General features: G+C 40.2%; 1 pseudogene; it reads right to left on the bottom strand.

Annotated features, from left to right (window-relative positions):
* Nucleotides 1–8,224: 8,224 nt before the first annotated feature.
* Nucleotides 8,225–8,695, bottom strand: LOC149161170 (neutral/alkaline invertase 3, chloroplastic pseudogene; annotated as a pseudogene).
* Between the last annotated feature and the right edge of the window lie 10,418 nt (nt 8,696–19,113).

The raw sequence follows: 19,113 nt of genomic DNA, 5'->3' as shown, positions 1-19,113 counted from the left end.
ATCACTCTTCAAAAGTCTATTTTTGTTTCGTAGATTTTCAGAAAGCTTTTGACTATGTTCCGAGGGAAGCCTTACTCCAGAGATTTGGAGATATTGGCATCTCGACACCCCTATTGACAACTATTACGCGCCTATATGAGTCCATCCTTGGTCATCTTCACATGGTTCATGGGATGTCCGATTTCATCCGAAACATTGTTGGGGTTAAACAGGGTTGTCAATTGTCCCCTACCCTGTTTGAGATCTTTATTGATGAGTTGGAGGCTTTTCTACATGAGCATATCCAGGACACTGATGGTTGCCTTCTTCACCAGGTCATGATATCCATTCTACTCTTTGTTGACAACGTGGTCCTCCTTTCATCTCCGGAAGGATTACAAAGGCAGTTGGATGCCTTAGCTTTGTTTTGCGATCTTCAACAATTGATGGTCAACTTGGGTTAAACCAAGGTTATGATCTTCAATGGGGCGAAGAGGACTTTAGACCTTCACTTGCTATTCAGAGGGGAGGAGGTTGAGATCACCAGCACGTATACGTACTTGGGGGTGCAATTCTCAAGTCCCTGCTTCAGTTTGCGGCCAACTCTTTAGCCTCGGTTCAACAAAGGATATGGATCTTTAGCCCTTCTTGAGAGACAATACTTTCGACATCACTTCTAAGACATCTCGTCCAAGATGAGCCTCATGGACACCTTGATTCGTCACACTATTCTATATGGCTCAGAGATTTGGGGGTCGTCTTTACTTGAGTCGAATTGGGCTTGATTTGAGAGAGTCCAAACTCTTCTTCTCCGCCGCATCATTAGATGCAAACAGACAATACCTCAACACATCATCCTTGCAGTGTTTGGAGCTCAACCCTTTCGGCTTTAGACAGTCTTCAGTTTGGTCTCATTCTTACATCGTATCCGGGGACTTGCAGACTCGATAAAGAGTAGGGACTGTTACCCTTACTTGGCATATTGCTCTTCTTAGAATACTGCTCGTTCTACCCCCTCGGGCCGGGCTAGATGTTGGTTTACAGGAGTTTAAGATCTCTTAGAGTCAGTGGGCATTCATTTGGATCATCTCCCTCCTTTCTAATATTACTTGGATGCTCCTGGTCACCTTCTACCTACTAGACAAGAGTTGAACAAGATCATCAGGGAGGACATCTACAGACAGTTTGTCCAGGTCACCTAGGTCAATCCTCCGAGAGGGTTGCGCCCAAAGATGGCCTTCTACGCTGAGCACTTCTTGGAGTTGAGAGACAGACTCATTATTCGACCCCAGTATACATTTCACCACTGGATGCATGCTCTTTGCATTCCTCTAGGCCAGTTCAGAGTAGGTTCTCATAGACTTCGGATAGAGACAGACCACCAGATTGATAGAACAGACAGAATCTATCAGGTATGTCATTTGCAGGGAGTAGAGGCCGAGGTGCACTTCATTTTTGGATGCCCTATCTACTATGAGATCAAAGGAAGGTTCCATTGCTTGTTCAGAGACTCTCAAACCCTCACAGACTTTTTCAAGTATCCCGATCAGAGATGTTTGGCCCTATATATGCAGGAGGCTCTTAGGTTCTGAGCGTGTATTCTTTAGCCTCCCATCAAACTAGACCCTACACAAAGGATCACGACATTTTTTAGGATACTACCTTCAAACAAGGGCATAAAGAGAACAATTGATACCGTTTCATATCTAGACTCTAGACCAGTGAGGATCTGTGGGACCTCACCCCACCACACGAGACCTCAGCAGCTAAACTGTCTCAGATCTGTCCCTAGGAGACGGACTAGGTCCTCCAAACCTCAGCAATGCACAAACTCCCCTAGACAACGAGTTAGTGGACAATCTGTACCTCCCACTGACCCTTCATCAGGCCAGCAAACTTTATGGAATTTTTTTAGTGCTCTTCAGTGAATGTCGGATGTTAAGAGTGATGGGTCTGATCCTCTTTGTCAAGGCATTCCATAGATTGTCTCTTGTATGTTCCTGCATTGTACCTTTTATATTCATGCATTGTATTTTTTATAGGAGACCGTTTGGTTCTCCCACATTTTATGGACATCATTGTACTCAACAATCCCTTTGACCTACTTTGTGGTCATTAGTTGTGCATAAATATAATTATATTATCTTATCTTATCTACATCAAAAGAAACAACGATAATTCAATATGAGAGGTAGTCAAAATATAAATTGTTCAAAGTCCAAACAAAAGACCAATAATATTATGATATTCTTCTTTGACAACATATAGTCCAAGATGTTTATTAGCGAGCTTGGAAAAGCTAGAGAAGAAAAACATAAAATGAAAAACAAAGAGAAAAAATGCAGAATTTTAATTGTCTATAATCATCTACTGTGACTTCGTGACCATCCCCATCCATGAATGGCCTATGGAAATACTCGAAGTGATCCGGCCCTCTGCGCTCATTGATATGCCAAGGGCCCCTATCCAAGTCTAGAGCATGTTTAGAAAGTTTGTTTGTGTGCTTTGATGGAAGGAAGCTCAGTAAGGTTGTTTGTGCCCCTCCCAAACCCCATTTCGGCATGAAAGAAATGATCCTCCAAGAGGAAAAGGACACCCCCCCCCCCCCCCCCAAAATAACCCTAGGGGAGCGATCTTTCAGGGTTCTCCATTCTGACCTAACGTGACAGTGATTTTATTGAGGGTCGAGGAAAGTGTGAAAGAATTGCTAGGCCTTCAATCATTGATTTCTCGGGAGGAATGAGTTTGTCCTAGAAGATGCACTTGTTCCTAGCTAACCAGATGCCCTGGGTGGCAATCAAAGGTAGAGCTTTCGCTTGTGCTATAATCGAGATTTGGTACCGGGACCTCCAACATTCTACCACACTCTGACCCTCCCAACTGCATGTTGGGTCGAGAGGAGTTAATCGTTGCCCATACAAATTTGGAGAAGGGGCATTTAATAAAAAGATGATTTATCATTTCTCCTGCAAATCTACATAGGAAACACCACTTTGGACATATTCCGATCTCCTCTGCATTACATCCCATGTTGGTACCTTCCCAGTCAATAAGCACCACATGAAATCCTAGACCTCATCAGGCATTTCAAATGCCAAATGGATTACCACCACCAGACCTTATCGATTGATTGGCCCCCCGTGTAGATGTGGAAGTAGCCTGCTTTTGGATTGTATTATCCAACAAGGGAATAAGTCCAGATTAAGTCATCTTCTGCTTAAGTAAGTCTTACATTTGTTTCTTGCGGCATTGTGACATATTTTGACCATTCTACCTGATGTTGTTCTGCCAGGCCTAGATTCCTTGCTGACCTCAAACTCTGCTACCATAAAGTGGAATTCAGATGGTCAAAGACTTGTGCTAATCTGGTAAATCCCCTTTCGTTGAGCCAAAGAATCAACTGCTCTGAAAACTTGAATCTAGCCCCGTTGCCTGCCCATGGATCAATGCCTAAACGAATCCTATGCCCGTCCCCAACTCTCCATACCAAACCCTTGCTAACGATATCATAGTAATTTAGTATAGCTCTCCAAACTATAGAATTATTCTTCCTGGGCTTGTCTGACAGGTGGATCTAGTCTTCTAGAGATAAAGGAGCTATGTGTTTGCTCATGACCACTTGCGTCCACAAGTTGTCCCGAGTGATCAATCTCCAGCCACGCTTTGCAGCGAATGTCGATCCAGGAGAGAAAAAATGTTTTAGAGTACCCAACCTCCCAACACCTTCGACAAAGCTATCTTCTACCATTTTACCTAAGGAGTTACAAAGTGGTCTTTTTTCCCTGCCCATAGAAAAGCGAAGCACAGTTTTCTTGCTTTCTCAAGCACCCCCTTAGGAATCCAAGCGAGGGTCATCCAATAGATAAGTATGGCCTCCAAAACAAATTTGACCAAGACTAATCGACCTGCCTACAACAACCATCTAAAACTCTAACCTTTTTTCCAGTTTTGCAAGCAACCATGCCCAGTCAGCTTTTGAATAATTGTTTGGTTTCAGCTGAAACCTTAGGTATTTTAGGCCATCTTCAAACTCTCACAATTCAAAGGAAAACTTGTGTGAGAGGTGCCTTCTTTCTTTATTCTCCAAATTTATAGAAGAGATAAATGATTTCCTAGCATTGATTAGCATGCCAGTGGCTTCCCCAAATACAAATAAGATCTCAAACAACTTATCAACGTCACTAAAAGATCCATTGCAAAAAATTATGATATCATCTACAAAAAGTAGATGTGAAATGATCGTACTTGGAGCAATAAATAAGCCTTGGAAGTCGCCCCTCCTTTTCACTTCAACCAACAAAAGAATGAGACCTACAACAACCAACAAGAATAATTGGGGAGCCAAAGAGCATATCCCTGCCTTATACCCCTAGATGCATGGAAGAAAGGAGAAGTCGATCCATTGATGAGGACTACAAAGGAGCCAAATTGAATGCATCCCATGACTCGATTGACAAAAGGAGGCGAGAACCCATCTGTGTTAGGATGAGTCTAAGATAGACTAAACTTACTCTGTCGTAGGCTTTAGATAGGTCAATTTTGAAAACTACCCCTTTTAAGTGATGGATCTTCATAATGTGAAGACCTTCTTAGGCTACCCCGATCGCTTCGTGAGTTTGTCTTCCCTCGCAAAACCCAAACTATTTTTTTTGAAATGGATCTTCATAGGATTGGGTTTATCCTTCGAGCTATAGCTTTTGCAATAACTTTGTAAATGTTGTTGCATAGAGATATAGACCAAAATTTGTCAAAGGACTAAAGGTTAACCCCCTTCGAGATAAGGGCAATAAATGTAGAGTTGAAGGCTACCAAGACACTACCATGCTCTTTTGAATCATTTACCACTTCCAACAGATCTTTGCCCCATCACTTCAAACAACACCAAAAAAACTTCAACCACCCAACCATCAGTGTCTGGGATTTTGTCTTTCTGGAAACTTGCCAACACCTCCTTTAGCGCTTCTATAGTGGCTTCTACTAGTAAGTCTTCAATGTCCTCTTCGTTTTTATGACCTTATCAAGCTCTTCCTTGTTTGTTTGGCTTGAGGCCTTTTAGTTTGACTGGGTGTGGCCCTTGCCTCTATTAATCGCACTTTCTCCTCCCTAAGGTTCATTTCCCCCAATTTCTTGGCCAATAGGGGTAGTAGGGTTTTGTGGAAAACTACCCAGAATTGAAATGAGACCTTCAAACAAAACCAGCACTTAGGGGCCCTGAACAAAAGTAACATGCACCAACCAAATAAAATCCTCCAAGTATCCATCACTTCTATCCCCTTTAGTTCCTAAAAAACATGGAGGTCAAAACACATTTCACTTTATGAATGTCTTCCCTAACGAAGTTGCACGTATGGGTACAGACCTAGATCGAGTCATGAGAGTCGAGGTTTTTCCCTAGATTTCCTCTAGCAATGAGTTTTCCCTAGGTTGACCAGAGGGAAAGACCACATCCTTCCCTAAACTACCAGTGGTCTGAGTTGTTGTCTCTTCCAACCGTGTACCCTTGCCCCAAACCAATGAGTCTTGATCCATGGCAGGATTTGGTTTGGAGGCGAATCCTATAAACACTTATCTCCTTGCATGCCAAGAGGCTATAAGTTCTTCCCCACTTCTAAACATCGGACTTCCATCACCTTCCTCCCTTTTGTAATCAATGGTATCCTCCATACCCATTCTGGAAATTGTCAAACGAATGTCAAATCAAAGAAATGTCAGACCCACCAAAGCCATGATACTTGTTGGCTATAACCGCTGTCGATTCCTATCTCTGCTTAGTAATCGATGTGATTCACGAAAAGCCCCTGTTAACTCCTCTCATTTGTTATGTAGAAAAGGAAAACTACAACGGTAAAGGAGATACAGATTTTTATTGAAAGGGGCGAGGAGATCCCCCCCGATTAAAGCTCCTAACCCTAGTCGTACACCATTATTTGCAGACCTCTTCTCGATCACTCTCCATCACAGTTTTTCCCCAATCACTACAACTCATAATTGTATTTTTGCTATAAAACTCGTGGTTGTAATTTATATATGGTTTTATGTTCTTCACATCATGCATGTTAAGGAAGTATAAATCATGTACGGCAAAAGTATTTAATAATCATATTTCATTTCAACCATGAAACACAATTTTATGACAACTTATAATTTATTTGCAATAACACTTAATATATTGAACAAACTAAACTCCAATTTACATAGATTATTTTTATTTTATTATTAATAAATAATTCTTATGATACTAATAATATACTTTATAATTAATTTATCAATTATAAAACAACAAATAAATTAAATTTTATAACTTAAAATACTTTATTATTTATAATTTCCTATCATTGGAATATTTTTACCTTAGTCTCTTATTTATCACATCAAACGAGCAATCTAACAAATACAAGAGGCAAAGTCATATCCAACTTAATATTTAAAGCCCATTGTACAAGAAATGTAGTGGAACAATATTCTTGTGATGCTTGCTAAATAAAAATCTCACTTGAATTAAGGGTACTAGGTGTAAGAGGAGGTTTAGGGGGCAGAACAACGAGGTGGGAGAAATAGTAGCTTATTCGTGTTTAGTTGTTGTCAAAGTAAAATGAGTAAGTGATATTGATCAAGGATACAATAGTTTTGAAGTAGCTCTTACGAATTAATCACAACGATCAATTTTTGGTCGATGTTTAGAACCAACCCATGTGGTTCATCATCAGGAGAAAGATTAATCTGGAAGAGTTACTTTAAAACTTTATGAATCACAAAAACCTGAACTACTCAATAGTTATTTGAGATCATTGTTACATCAAATTCCTCTTCAAAATTTCAATCTCTCTTCACTTACTCAAAGAATCATCAATCTTGTTGGACACCTAATCCTAAATGGGTTAGTGTGGAAGCTGAATAGACTAAGTAGTCCAAGAGACCTTGGGATGTGAAACCCAACGGTCACAACAATGTACTATAAATGTATATCAGTGGTTAATAAAAATTGTATTGCATGTTTTATCTTTCATATCTCTCTTGTTGCCCATGTGTGTTTAACATGGTATCAGAGCAGACGAATTCTGGCCCTGCTCATATTTGAGTCATTGTTTGCTTTGTGGAGTTACTGTTTTCTCTCTTTATAATTCTGTCTGCCACACCCGCGTTGCCCTGACATATTCTATTTATGATTTTTTGCATAAGCTCAGACTTCAAAACAGTTTCATATTCTCTGCAAACTCATCTCTGTCCATAACGCCTTGCCTTTCCAACGCTGCCTCTGCTGCAAACTCACTATTGAAACGTTGAATGATGGCCTGACATGTTGCACAATACCCTGCTGGATATAAACCGGAGACCTTCTGCGTAATGGTGTGGCTGCTCTGCACAGTGGAAACGTGGTGACAGCGGACACGGAAAGGACAGTAACGCACTCTGTTACTCGGTTGATGGCGAGTTTAACATTCGAGGATGGACAACATCAGTGTTGAAATTTCAAATGGTTGTTGAGTAACGTCTGCTGCTCGCTTACTATTCAAACAACAAATAACTTCAAACATTGTGGAATGGTATATTGAACTATGGTATAACGCTGTGGATTTATTTAATATTCCACGACTCTCTTAATCTGCATATTAACGCTGTTTATATGGTATTAAACTGCCATTTTATTGAATGGCATTAAATTGCGTTGAATGGATTTTTTAACACAGTGTTCCTTGCTCATAATCGAATGGAGGTCTCAAACATGGGAGCTTGAGAATAATATTACAGTTGTAATTGAAGGTCACTTTTCCTTGAAGCAGCCCAGCTCCAAATCCGTCACCACCACTACTTCCACCAGTGGAAACCCCTTTCCATGAAGAGTTTCTGCCACTGTCTCCCATATCGGTTTGAGGATCTATGACATCGAGGCCAAGTCCTTGAGCCATAAACAACGGTGCCGTGGATATCTTCTCCTCTACACTTTCTGGTGTGTAAAGATTCGCTCTATGACATTGAAGCCAAGTCCTTGAGCCATAAACAACGGTGCCGTGGATATCTTCTCCTCTACACTTTCTGGTGTGTAAAGATTCGCATTATTTCTCCAGCTGCAATAAACTTGCCCCCATTGTGTGAATATGCCAGGCAAGTCAATGCGTTTGGGGTTCTAGAGGCCACAAGGAATCGGACTTGGTGATTTGCATCAACTTTGTACGGCACACCCAGCAAGATAGGCAAAATCTCCATTTGAAAAAATTGAATGAAAATGTGTTGTTTTGGTCTCCGTTCACAGAGGAAGGTACCTTTCCTTGTTCATTTGATTCTTTGATTTTGGCGGTGTTCTGCCTCTTTTCGTATCATAATATTCTGGCCACCCATCCCTTGATAGTCGTTTCTCAGCAACTGCCACTGCTTTCCTTGCTAATTCTGGTCGATTCATTTTTATGCAAGCTACTGTAAGCTGCCACAACAAAGTGGGCCAAGATCCTCCATTGTGGTATGACCAGGGCGTGTTCTTGGGGTCACTGCCTATGATGATCTTCCATTCTTGGCCTTCAAGAGCTGGATAACATATTTTTAAGGGCATGTCTGCAACTAAATCATTCCACTTTGCTCCGATAAGATCCAATACAGCATCTGACTGTTCTGCAGTGGCAAGATTGCAAACTATAGACCACAAGTTGCCAAGTGAAAAGAAGCGGAAGTCCATATGAGCAGGCTGTAAATTGCCAATAAAATAGCCTCCCCGGTCAGGCATCCATTCCACCAGCTGATCAGGACTCCATTTGAGTTACAAATCAAAGTTGCATATTTTTTCTCCGACTTTAAGACTTCAGCTTCTTGTTCTATTTCTGCCAAGTAGAGGAAACCGTGATATTTTGTCGCATTTGCATCGATTAAATTCTCTGAAACCCAATTTGTTTTTGAAAAAAATTCATCTGGGCATTCAAGGTCGCATGGTCTGGAATATGTGAAAGATGCCCAACGTGCAAAAAATATGTAAATCATTCCTTTTCCAACTATTATTCAGCTTTCTGAAGAAATTTAGAACACCGGCCACCATTATGACATCTATGTAATTTCTGGCCACTGTGCCACCGGCCAGAAGGTGAGTAGTTGCTCCCCGCAGTTTTCCATCGCCGGCTCCTGTGTCTGCTCTGGATTCAGCAAATCCACATATACTGAAGTGCATATGGTATTAGTTGAATGCCTTTTGAATACCTTCGGTGAAGTTTTTTACATCATTGGGGTCATTTCCAATAAAAAAGGGGTTGAGATTCTTGGGTTTATTATTGAAGGAAGAGGTCGAGCTACCCTTGTGTATATTCGTGGAGTTTGAGCCGTGTCTCCATTGCTGGTATTAGCAGAACCAAGACTGAACTTTCTCTCTTATTGGTTGAACGTGCTATCTCTCCCATCCCTTGCTGAAATATTACTGCGCAGGAGATAGATGGGCCATCTAGGCCACGCGTTATCATTTTTTAATTTTCTCTGCTAGAATGAGAGGATTTATTTATAAGAAAGTTGAAGTGCGAATTGATTGAAATCAACCTTTGCAACAACATCAAGAATGTGTCATCCAGGAGCGTTTTCAAATCGATGGCGAGATTCGACCAAGAAATTTTGATATAAGTTTGGCCAGATGTTGTATAGTGGACCTAGATATTGTTTTGTTGGTGATATTAGGGGCGAAAACATTGCAGCAGACAGAGGATGTTGTCTTAAGGTTTCAGAAACAGTCCTGTGAATTTTGATGGAAATCGACTTTGGAACTTTAAAAGCAATCGTTTAGTACAAAACTTCGCGGATTTTTTATTCTTTTTGCATTCCTGAGCTTCCAGAAGGGATATAGAGGCAAGTTCTATAAAGTTTGAAGGAATCAGCTACGTAACTTAATTTAAAAGTATTTGAAAGTCTAGTCAGACGTGACATTTCTACAGAATTTAAAGGACAGAATCTCTGAAAGTCTGGTATTGGACAATGTATTTCTCAAACTGATATTCTTCATTTTTGAAATCTTCAATAGCTGGGGTTTGTCTAGACTTGCTATAGTCTCCACTAGGATTGTTGAGTGTTCATTTCTTTGTTGAGACAATGGCTAGAATTGATGTTACATTAGAGTTGTTAAATATCCTAATTCATTCCACTGTTGATGGAATGGTAAAAATTAGGTCCGATACACTTTCTGATATTAAAATTTGTTTGCAAAATGCACAAGATAAGATTGAATTTTTGCAGCTTGAATCTCAACTACAGCAGGAAGAATTACAGCAGTGGAGTCATCATTCTGAACCTGTTTCTGTTCAGAAGATTGAAATAGACTCCCATAAAGCAACAAGGTTACATGCAGATGCAGAAACCCAGTTAGCACTTCCCAAGCCCATCATCAGACCTTGGGAACAACTTGTTCACAACAAGCACAGAAGTGGTCTTGGATATGACAAGGACTTGTCCTTTCATATTCCAGACTATGCCAAGCCCATTCAGTTTCAGAGTGCTGGATTCATTCATGACAGTTCACCTGTTCCTCATGACAGTTCGCCTCCAGCTGTTCCAGATTCTGCCCCTCTTCCATAGCAACAACAACAACAACAGATCGTGAAATGCCAACACTGTGACCGAGTTGGCCATTTGAAAGATCATTGTTTTGATCTTCATCCATGTAAGCACTGTCATAAAACCAATCATTCTTCACACAGATGCTTCAGAAACAAACGTCCTGCAAGAACAAAGATTCATCTTGGATGGATCGCTTCTTGGCAATGGGCATCAACAGCCAAGAAGATATTCCAAACACATGTCAGAACTTGTTCTAGAATATTGACCAATCTTGCAGTTGAGTTTTCTCCATCTTCTCACCTTGTATCTGACACGGGGGGAAATGATGGTCATCTACAAGTTTCAAAGCTACATTAAGCGAGCCTGAGCCACAACCTGCCACACCAGTGTCAGAGTTGTAGCCAGAAACAAAGGTGTCCGTGAACATGCCTTCAGTTGGCAATCTGGGACACTTCCTCTAGCAGAGGACTTCAGCTTCTTGCCAGTTTTGGAAGAATTCTAGGAACACAATTGAGAACACTTCCTCTAGCAGAAGACACCAGCTTCTTGGCAGATTTGGAAGAGTTCCAAGAATTGCGTTAAGCATTCCAGAGTTGTTGGTTACCCTTAAACCATCACAGGTTGAGACTTCCCTTTTCAGGTTGAAGTTCTCCCTTTTATGCGGGGTGAGACCTCCCTTTCCTGGTTGAAGGTTTCCCTCTTCAAAACAACAGGCGCACTTCCTCTAGCAGAAAACTTCAGTTTCTTGCCAGTTTTGGAAGAGTTCCGGGAAGTGCACTAAGCATTCCAGTGTTGGTGGTCATCCTTAAACCACTGCCCTTTATACCAACATTTCATAGAGCACATTCAGCCTAGTGCTGCCATGCATTTTTTGCACATTTTGTATTACAGCTCTCTTCTTGGACTCATACATAACCCTTCGGATTAAGGGGGGGAATGTTGGACACCTAATCCTAAATGGGTTAGTGTGGAAGCTGAATAGACTAAGTAGTCCAAGAGACCTTGGGAAGTGAAACCCAACGGTCACAACAATGTACTATAAATGTATATCAGTGGTTAATAAAAATTGTACTGCATGTTTTATCTTTCATATCTCTCTTGCTGCCCATGTGTGTTTAACAAATCTAACTCCAAGTTTTGAGAAGGAAGATTTTTTCCATATTTGGCAAAAGCAAATGTGAAGGCCAACAAGCAAGCCAACCTAGGAGCCATAATGAATGAAAGATTACATAAATCAAATGGAGGGTCTATATATTTCTTACATGTCCCATGAATTATCAACACATCAAGGTGATGATCCAATGATTGGGACAAGGATCAGTGGGTAGAGGAGACTGCAACCCATATGATCAAACTTAGAGAAATGACAAAGGAGGTCAATGTATACATGTCGATCTATCTTCATAAATATCTAAAGTTACAATCTTATATGGGTTTTTTGTAGTCTTTAGTTGGAAGGATATTGATCCACCTTAACCTCTTCCAAGATGTCATCTCATCTTCTCCTGCTAGAATCAGTGTCCTCTAGGGGCGACTCTGTTTACAATTTTCCTTTAGCTAGTGAGGAGAATACAAACATCTCATGTTCCTTAAATTAGGAATGGTGGACACAATAAGTGAATTCAATCAACCTATAGCTCACCCTAAAATGGAGGTACACTATGAGGACAATGTAATGGAGACATAGGAGGACTTGATCGTTGAAACCCTTTAAGAGCAATATTTCTATTTAATGTGTCAAAAAGATCAGCTTTTGAAGAAATTTGGATCCGCTTCTTAAGAAATCTCTATATAATGCACTTCACTCCCACTCAGCTTATAGCTTTTTCTGTCTCACTTCAAGTACAAAGACTGGACGCACATACCCAATTTTTCTCATCCAAATTTTTCACTTAAGACTACGTCTAACATGGCCTCTGTATTGGCATCGTCGTCGCGAAAAGCCAAAGCCAAGCCATACTCCTCTTCGTCTTCTTCATCTTCTTCTGATAATGTGGAGTCTTCATCCTTATACTCATCCTCCAAGGAAGCAGAGACCTAGTTAGAGTCAAATGAGAAGGAACATTCACAACAGAACAAAAAACTGATAAAAAAAACCTTGTGCCCATCTTCCGTTCCCAAGCCTTACTCGTCTCCTCTCTCCCATGATAACCCAGTTGGGGTTTCTTCAGAGAAAAAGAGAAATATTTTTACCAAGTCTTTGGGTCCTAAAAAATATATAAAATTCTGGAATAAGCTTGGTATTCCAGAAATTATTCTTGTAAAGGGAGGGTATTAAATTATATATTAAGTTAACAATCGTCAATTAGAAAATAGACTTAGGTATTAATAAAGTCATGTTGACTTTAAATTAGATTTATGTTTGTATATCTTATTTCTCCTTTTTTATCTATCATACATTCATGAAGTGGATTGACTCAAAGCTATTGTAACCTATATATAGAAAGTATAAAACAAAATAATTATGGCAAATTTAACTGAAACACATTTAAAACAAGCATCAAATGCATATATGGATTCCAACCATCCAATTAAAGGAAAATTTTGGGCATAGAAGGATAATGTAGAAAAAAATATGTATGAATGCAAGGGGCTGTTTGAATTTCATTGAGGCTCATTCTAAAACCGAGTATGATGTGTAACATTGTTCGCCCGTCATCAAAATTGAATTGAAATTTTGCTCATGTATGCCAAAATAAAAATTATGAAAAATCTAAAATAAATAAAAATTAAATAACTATACAAAACATTTAAATAATATCAGCTCATAAAAAAATTTACACGTGAAGAAATTAGATCTCTCGGCTCATGTAAGAAATTAGATCGTTCTGGCTCCTGTTAGATCTGTATTTAAGATGGATCTATGCTTGTTTTTGAAGAATAGAAATCGCTGCCCTAAAAAAGACAGTTAATGAATCATAGACATGGAAACTTAATGTAAGAAACCATAAAAATGGGAGTCACGTTAATTAACTAGAAGGGAGACAAAACAATAATAAAGGGGAAAATGTAAAATGAGATAACAAGAAATAAAGAACTAGTTAGGATGGAGATGAGTAAATTAAATCCTGCGAGGAAAGATCACTGGCTGATTAAAAAAATGGGGATAAAACAACATCCAAAACACTAACCCAACCATCGTAAATCTGAACCATCGATATAGAAAACACCACGAAAATTGCCACCCATCAATTATATCCATCGATATAGAAAACACCACGAAAATGGCCACCAATCAATATATCAACAGACAATGAGGATAAATCATGAAATTCGACACTCTAAAGTATGCATATATCATTCTATTTGTGTTCTTAGTTTAAAGTAGATGAAGAAAAATCCCAAAAATACTTTACCTACCAATCCGAATGAAACCCCTTCAGCCTTGCGAAATATGTATGTCTACATACCTCGATTATTTTGTTCATTCCATATAAATTTTGGTCATTTGCTGAGAGGTGAAACTTCATAACTTGCTGGGGAAACAACTTTAGAGTGGCTTCAGAAATTGCTCTTTACTCTCCACAACCACAGGACACTTCTCTATATACGGAATGCGTTTTCAAGAGAGCAAATGCCTAGTAAAAGTGGAGAGTACCTGCAAGATCTTCCTGGCTCATGCGTTGTTGCAGAATTTTCGCATCTAAGCATTGAATAAACTGTAGTACCCTGGTGCTTATTGTTCACATTTCATTGACAATACCAAATATTACTTGAATGCGAAAACCTCAATGGGAGAAGCGATAAAAAGGCAGACCCCTTAATTAACCAGCCGAAAAACGAAACCAGACTAAAGAGAACCTCGATGGAATAAAAAACAAAAGAAATAAACCATCGCTGCGGAGGATCGACATCCGAGCAGCAGGAGAGCTCGTTGGAGTGAAACACTGGCGAATAGAGAACAGGGATAAAATTGACAACGCCCAAAACCCTAATACACACTCAGTGAATCGTAGCCATCGATCTAGATCCAACGGCTGGATTGAAGGTCCACGACATGTGTCTAAAATAATCTCAACCCTTCATTAATTGTATGTCAATGGTGAAGATTAGAAACCGCCTGAAGATCAGAAACCTCGTTAAAACGATGATCGCTTTTAAAAATTAGGTCACACTAGATTTAAAATAAAGCCACGAAACATATATACGAGAAGTAGGAATCCCAACCCATCCATCAACTATTAAAACAACCTAATATTCAACTTAATTTTGGATCTACAACGATTTATGTAGTGTTGTTGAGATATGTATTCGTTGAAAAGTGATTGAAAATGGGACTTGCCCATCGCTTCTAGGTCCTCAAAGGTAGACACTTCCATATCTTCCTGGTTTCTCATGCTCCATATTGTGTTTTGAGTTTTTTTTGTCCTTTTGCGTATGCCTGGAAATTTGGTGTTTTCGTCTCCACATTCAAGCCAAATTGCCCTGTTCTTGAGGCGCCAGGTTGCCTCTCTCGCAGCCAGAATGTCCCTTCTTTTCTCTAGCAATAGAAGGGCTTACTTGGATTCTGCACTGGAAAAAACCTCCTCTCTTGTCTTTGTTAGCACCTTCAATTCCTGTTCCACCTTCTAAAGGTCTCCCTTTTCTTTCCCACGCTTTAGATTGGCCTATGCCTTAACGCGGTTTTTAAGATTACGGAGATTGAATGCAAACTATTTTACCGCTAAACTACCCTTCCTAGGCTTAATATTGATCCAGTGAGACTTCTCACCAGATTGATGAATTCCTCCTTTGGAAGCCAAGAGGAGTTCATCTTGAAAGGGCTTCCCAGGTTCTTACATCCTCCCTTGATTTCCAAAAAAATAGGGGAGTGATCAAATTCTCCTCCTCCATCTATCCAATGTCTAAACAAGTTCAATAGATGCAGTAGGTGCTTGAATAACATAAAACAATCTAATCTTTTTGCTACTCTATCTAGCCCTGCCCAGCGATTCCTCCATGTCGGCTTTATCTTCATAGGTTTGATGTTAATGAGCTTCTTTTCAGCGAGATGAAGAATAAAATATCCTGATAGAGGGTCTGGTACAACTTTGGGTCCCCACGACTCTGAATCTCCTAGGGAAAAGTTCAGGTCCCATCCTATGATCAGGTTTCCCTTATCCATAAATGAGTTGGCAGATAGAGAATCCCAATTAGGTCTATGATCCCCATTTGGACCATACAAATTTACCAGGGTAAGAGAAAGGTTCAATTCAATCGAAAAATCTTCAACCCCAATCCAGATCTGATACTCTAGTAATTCAATGCCTCGATTCGCGCGGAATGCCATCCCAATGCTACACCACCTGAGCGACCTTGAGCATCAATGGCAACAAACTTCCAGTAAATGAGAATGGATTCAAGAAAATTGACTACATCCTCCCTAGCCCCCAGAATTTAAACGCATGAGGGCAAGTTTCTTAGAGGAACTTGCCAGTTCTCTACAGTTAAAAGAGAGGGCTTTCATCATTCCACCCCCTCTTGGGCGGCCACTGCTCTAAGCGCCCTGTCTATTGAGAGTTTTTTACCAGCAACCAGTTCAAATGTGCCCTTTCTTTTGCTTTTGACATGTTGGATTTTCGACCTCTACCCCTTTTACCACCAGCAGGGGGTTCAACCTTCGCCAACTCTCTCGTCAAGTCCCCAAGATGAGAGAATCTGTCGATTTCGCAGATTGTGAAATATGAGGTTGTCATCTGACTCAGAATCAGAAATAGCCCGAGAGGCACGAACCAAAGGAGAAGGAGGACCAGGGGAACGACAGGTAGATCACAAGATGCATAATGCAAGGATAGAGATGTGACCAGTAAATCAAAAGGAATAGAAGACATATGCTCAGAAGCCAAACCTCATTCTTTACCCAAAATAAAGAAAGATTCGATAAGAGAGGTAACAAGAGGCTCAAAGTCCAACATACCAGTAGAGGACGTAGTCGGAAGTCCAGTAGGTGTCAATTGAGCTTGATCACCACCTACCAGTGTCCGAGCTTAATCCTCTGCTAGGTATGCAAATTGTAGAGGTCGGGTCTCTGTGTCTCCGATCTAAATGTCTGGAGGAGCCTGCATAGTCTCAAGGCTTGGAGAGTTTTTTCCGGCATTTGATATGGAAACTTTAATTGCTCCTTCAGCTAAGGGTCCTCCTTTGGTTTCTTCTTTTTTCTTGTTGAACAACAATTTGTGGAATTTGAGTGTGTGGCCATATTGATGGCATCTTCAACATCTGAAGGGGACCCCTTCATAATCAAGTGGTTGCAGGGTGCCTCTACCGCTTCCCATGTCCAATGCTTCTGATAAACCTTCCCTTATGTCTATGTTCACTAGAATTCTTGCCAATGTCTTATACTTAGTCTATAATTAAGGGTAGTCAACCGCCAAGAAGGTCCCCAGACTGTTCCCAACATCCCTGAAAATCTCTTCCTTCCATAGCTCTGGCGGCCAGCCTGGGAGCTGAACCTAGACTGGTGAAACATCACATCTTTCTTTGTTTGCGTCGAATAGCGGTGTCCATAATTTGAAGATGACCGAGGTCGAATCAATACTCCACACTCGCTAACAAATGGCAAGGGCTTCCTCATGGGTTTTAGAATCCAGATGTATCCACCCTTTTGCTAACAGAAAAATATCAGGAGGGTTGTGGATAGTGGGGCTTACTTCCACTGTAATCCAACCTCCAGGATTTTGATGCTAAATTTGTGACCCCTCATCTGGCCAACGAGGGTTCTATATGCCATTTCCTGCACTCTGACATCCACGCCCAAACTCAGGTTAAATTTTGTGTGGGTCTTCTTCGTTTTTATTACCTTATCAAGCTCTTCCTTGTTTGTTTGGCATGAGGCCCTTTAGTTTGACTGGGTGTGGCCCTTGCCTCTATTAATGGCACTTTCTCTTCCGTAAGGTTCATTCCCCCCAGTTTCTTGGCCAACAAGGGACTAGCGTTTAGTGGAAAACTAATCGGAATTGAAATGAGACCTTCAGACAAAACCGACACTCAGGGCCCTGAACAAGAGTAACATGAACCAACCAAATAAAATCCTCCAAGTATCCATTACTTCTATGCCCTTTAGTTCCTAAAAAAACATGGAGGGCAGAACACATTTACCTTTATGGATGTCTTCCCTAACAAAGTTGCACGTATGGGTACAGACCTAAATCGAGGGGTGAGAGTCAAGGTTTATCCCCAGATTTCCTCTAGCGATGAGTTTTCCCTAGGTTGACCAGAGGGAAAGACCACATCTTTCCCTAAACTACCAGTTGTCTGCGCTGTTGTCTCTTCCAACCGTGTACCCTTGAGGCTATAAGTTCTTCCGCACTACTAAATATTGGACTTCCATCACCTTCCTCCCTTTTGTAATCAATGGTATCCTCCATACCCATTCTGGAAATTGGCATTCGTTTGTAATCAATGGTATCCTCCATACCCATTCTGGAAATTGGCATTCGTTTGTAATCAATGGTATCCTCCATACCCATTCTGGAAATTGTCAAACGAATGCCAGGTCAGAAAATTGTCAGACCCACCAAAGCCATGATACTTGCTAGTTGTAACCGCTCTCGATTCCTATCTCTGCTCGGTGACCGAACAACGAGATGGGAGAAATAATAGCTTATTCGGGTTTAGCTGTTGTCTAAGGTAAAAGGAGTAAGTGAAAATGATGAAGGATACAATAGTTTTGAAGTAATTCTTACGAATTAATCACAACCAATTATTTTTTATCGACATTTAGAACCAATCCATGTAGTTTATTATCAAGACAAAGATTAATCTGAAAGAGTTATTTCAAAACTTTATGAATGACATAACATGAATTAGTCAATATTTATTTGAGAATATTGTTTCATCAAATTCCTCTTCAAAATTTCAATCTCTTTTCACTTACTCAAAGAATCATCAATCTAACTCCAAGTTTTGAGAAGGAAGATTTTTTCCATATTTGGCAAAATCAAAATGTGAGGGGGCCAACAAAACAAGCTAACCGAAGAGCCATAATGAATGAAAGATTACATAAATCAAATAGAGGGTCTATATATTTCTTACATGTCCCATGAATTATCAACACATCAAGGTGATGATCCAATGATTGGGACAAGGATTAGTGTGTAAAGGAGACTGCAACCCCTATGTTCAAACTTAGATAAATGACAAAGGAGGTCAACGTATACATGTTGATCTATCTTTATAAATATCTAAAGTTACAATTCTATATGGGTTATTTGTAGTCTCTAGTTGGAAGGATATTGATCCACCTTAACTTCTTCCAAGATGTTGACTCATCTTCTCCCGCTGGAATCAGTGTCCTCTAGGGCCGACTCCATTTACAACTTTCCTTTAGCTAGTGAAGAGAATATAGACATCTCATGTTCCTTAAATTAGGAATGGTGGAGACCATAAGTGAATTCAATCAACCTATAGCTCACCCTAAAACGGAGATGCACTATGAGGACAATGTAACAGAGACTTAAGAGGACCTGATCGTTGAAACCCTTTAAGAGCAATATTCCTGTGTAATGTGTCAAAATGATCGCCTTTTCAAGAAATTTGGATCTGCTTCTTAAGAAATCTCTATATAATACACTTCACTCCCCACTCAACTTATAGCTTTTTCCGTCTCACTTCAAGTACAAAGACTAGACGCACATA

The sequence above is a fragment of the Pinus tabuliformis genome, chromosome 5_2, assembly GCF_031772625.1.
Source record: "Pinus tabuliformis cultivar Carrire ecotype Pingquan chromosome 5_2, CPIR1, whole genome shotgun sequence".
In the NCBI taxonomy this organism is placed as follows: domain Eukaryota; kingdom Viridiplantae; phylum Streptophyta; class Pinopsida; order Pinales; family Pinaceae; genus Pinus; species Pinus tabuliformis.
Note: the sequence above shows the minus strand (reverse complement) of the source record. Positions and strands in the feature narration are given on the sequence as shown.